This window comes from Hibiscus syriacus, unplaced genomic scaffold (assembly GCF_006381635.1).
Source record: "Hibiscus syriacus cultivar Baekdansim isolate YM2019G1 unplaced genomic scaffold, ASM638163v2 tig00111128_pilon, whole genome shotgun sequence".
NCBI classification, from domain to species: domain Eukaryota; kingdom Viridiplantae; phylum Streptophyta; class Magnoliopsida; order Malvales; family Malvaceae; genus Hibiscus; species Hibiscus syriacus.
This window is the reverse complement of record NW_024062989.1, coordinates 529769-533635: the sequence shown is the minus strand read 5'-3', so window position 1 is coordinate 533635 and position 3867 is coordinate 529769. Positions and strand designations below refer to the sequence as shown.

At 39.6% G+C, this 3867-nt stretch overlaps 1 pseudogene; it reads right to left on the bottom strand.

Annotated features, from left to right (window-relative positions):
• Positions 1 to 747: 747 nt before the first annotated feature.
• Positions 748 to 2189, bottom strand: LOC120154311 (annotated as a pseudogene).
• Between the last annotated feature and the right edge of the window lie 1678 nt (positions 2190 to 3867).

Below are 3867 nucleotides of genomic sequence, written 5' to 3'. Positions count from 1 at the left end.
TGTCTAGCCAATTTACTTCCACGGGTTCTAGGGTTGGGGTTGGCACTCTAGGCAATGACTGAAGAGTGTGAACGGAATGTTACCAACAATACCGTTCTCAATGGTGACAACAGTTTTGTGGAGAATGGAATAGTCAACCATAATTCCGGTGGTGTTGGGCTAGGCCAATCTGCTATAATCAATGGAATCAGAGCAGCAGTGGGTAAAAACCATGTTGAGAATGGAAGGGTAGGGATGACACCAATGGCTCGGGATCAAGGTATGGATGAGCAGCAGGATTTGGGGAACCAGCTATTTGGTGGGTTAGCTGCAGTTCATTGTTTTAATAATCGTCAATTTGATTGGAAACCTTCATGGTGAAAGGATCTCCCAAAGCTGATGATTATTCCATTATAACTACTGTTTTCTCAGCATGAGATTCAGCAGAAATGCCCGTGGTGCGAAACTATGATAATTCTAAGGGCTCCCATCCCACTTTGTACTAATTTCAGAAGGAAAAAAAAGTAATGAATTATATACATTAATTGAGCCTTGACAATGAAAATGCAGGTTAATTGTGGATGAGAAAGTGAAAGGCAAAGAATATTTTGACTAGTAACATTCACATCATATGTAAAAAAAGAAAATTGTTCACAGAATGGCATTTTGAATGAAGTATATATAAACATTGGGATTGATTTGATCTGCATTCCTAACTAGTCCCAGATATTTTTACATCAGCAAAAAACAGAAGTGCATGTGGATCCTACACAAATATATAGTTACAATGCCATACAAAGCTGAATCAAAAAGCCAGGTACGGGAAAATGAAAGCATTAACCCGATAATTCTACCTCCATGCCGAAGCTACAATCAAGCTTTTGCCTTCCCAACCAAAATGAAGTGCACCTAAATCCTCCTCCAGCTTGTACCTGTCAAAGTACTCCCTGAAAAGCTTCCGGATACTAGGATCACATTTGGACTCATCAGGCAAGAAGTGAAGCCAGTCATCATCATCATTGCCCTTACCTCTCTATCATTTCCTCTCCCTCACGCGACCATGTTGACTATATCCCGTGCCAAGCACTGCCGTTCAACATTCATCCTCTCCTGACTCTCCCTTGGAAGTGTAGCATCCAGGGATTCAAAGACAGCGGAATAGTAACTATAAGCTTCGATAAACCTTGGGAAAAAGGGAGATGCATTTGTGTTCATATCTTGCTCAACGACGGTAACAAGTTTCGGATTTAAGCTCTTAACCATCCAAAGAAGCTGGTCTCGCTGATTTATTGTTGAAACACTCTCATCAGGCATGTGATGGAGCTGAAATGCAAAGTTTACTACAAGTGCTTCTCCGGACCGGCAATCCAACATAGATGGAGTAACAAGTGAAGTCCTAGAGGTAACATCATGAAACTCGAATGAGACCCTAAGTACTTCAGCTAGCTTCTCAAGTCTTAGTCCGATAACTTCGAGACCTCCATTAAGATGCTGAACTGAGTTGGGATCATCAATCCCTGTTAACCTCAAGTGAGGTGGTTTACCAGGAAACTTGGCAATCGATTGGATCAGTGTAATATATTGGCTGCCTTGATTTATATCGAAATCTATTATATGTACTCTCTTTTCATCTTCGCCTCTACAATTGCACCATTTGCAGCCATAAACCTGAACTTAAAACAAGGGCACAGCTCAAAGAGGATTTGCATGGCTGCAAGCCTATCAGAAGCAGGGGGATCTTTGCATTTTAAAGCTTTATAAAGATATTTTCCAGATGCAGCCACTCGAGCAGCAAGACCTTAACCATGTATGCTGCGATTCTCTGAGGAGGATCTCATTGAATCGACACCAGCGGGCGAAGTTCATTTATCATGGCTGAAGCTACTTCAACGTTGCCTTCGGAGAGTACAGCAGCACACTCGATAAGCATTTGCTTAGGAGTTCTGGATGAAACATATGATACCTCTTTATTGCCGCTGATGCTACTGAGATTAGAATCCGAGGATGACGACTCCTCAGGTGATTCATGAATCGATTCTGTCCTGATAGGATTAGACCATTCACCATCTATTTTCATGTTCAGATCAGTGCCTAACATATCTTCTACATCAGCATCGTTATCAGCAAGCAGATCTCTCTCTAGTTATTGAAGCATCAATTTCATCTTATATGTATCGGAATCTAATATATCTGCACTTTGGACTTCCAAGTAATCTGATGATAGAAATCAAAATAAGAGAACAGTTTTGAGATTCTAAATTCAATTGAAGATACTCTTCCTGTTTATGAGAACCTGGGGAAAAAACAAGGGCAGCAGCTTCAGGGTTGCAGAATTGATTAGAGAGCTCAAATCTAAAAAGAAGCTTCACCTTGACAAAGCTAAAAATGCACCAGCATGTAGTAAAAGGGGGGAAACAATCCCCTCACACCCAGTGAAATGATAATTTCTTTTTGGAACGTTAGAGGATTAAACAATCCTCTTAAACAAAACAGAGACCTTAGGAGAGCTGCTCTTAATAATATTGATATTCTTTGTTTGCTGGAAACCCGAGTTAAATTGGATAAATCTGCTTACTTACTTGCTTCTAAATTTGAAAACTGGAATGTCTTATGCAACTACGACTATGCAGAGAATGGTAGGATATGGTTACTGTGGAGGAAAGGATTATATTTATCTTTATATCATGTCTCAGATCAAAGTATTACAGTTAAATGTTTATTCAAGAATGTTCATTTTCTGCTTACTGGGATCTATGGTCACAATGATGGAATAGCTAGAAGAAGCCTTTGGCAAGACCTTCGAAATATTGAATCAAGGTTTCCCGACTGTCCTTGGATCTTAGGGGGTGACTTTAATGTCACTTTGTACCCAAATGAAAGTTCCAATCATGATCGCCTAGGTCTGATTTCTTCCCCTGATATGTTTGAATTCCAAGAAGTCACTAATGATCTTCATCTTCTCGATCATCCATTTTTTGGACCTATTTACTCTTGGAGCAACAATCAAAGTGAACTTCCTCGCTAGAAAACTGGACAGAGTTCTCACCAACACTCAGTGGTTTGAATCCTTTCCACACTCTTTTGTTGAATTCTTAGCCCCTGGTCCTTCTTACCATTGTATGACATTGGTGACTCTTAATAAAGAGACTCAACTCAACAGACCCAAGCCCTTCAAATTTTTTAACTGCTGGACTCTGCATCAAAATTTCTTATATATTGTAAGTCATTCATGGCACCAAGCTAGTCAAGGCAACCCTATGAAGAAACTCTTTCTCAAGCTTAAAAGGCTTAAAGCTAGTCTCAAAATTCTTAACAAGAACTACTTTAGTGACATTTCAGCTCGGGTTAGAATAAAAAGAGAAGAGATCGAGAAACATCAAATTCTAACTCTTAGAGGTGTTGAGCTCATTGATAAGGAACTTGAACTGCAAAGCGAATTAAATATATTAGAGGTTGTCAAGGCTATGTTTTTTTAAATAAAAAGAAAAAACTCATTGGTTGAAAGAGGGGGATAAGTGCTCCAAGTTCTTTTATTTTGTCATTGCTACCAAGAATAACCGTGACACCATCAGAGTCCTTGTCGACGACCAGGGAAGAAGATTGGATTCATTTGATGACATGTCCTTTGAAATTACCAATTTTTTCAAAAAAAAACTTTTAGGTTCCCATAACCCTAAAGTTAAAGACTACTCAACCAACTTGCTTAAAGGTCTGTTGCATCCAACCCCATCCACTGATGATTTTGAAGGGCTCATAAAGGAAGTCACTAATGAAGAGATTAAAGAGGCTATTTTCAGTCAAGTTAATGACAAGGCTCCTGGTCCTGACGATTATACTCCCCTTTTCTTCAAGAAAGCTTGGCCTGTGATTGGAGATGAAGTGACAGAG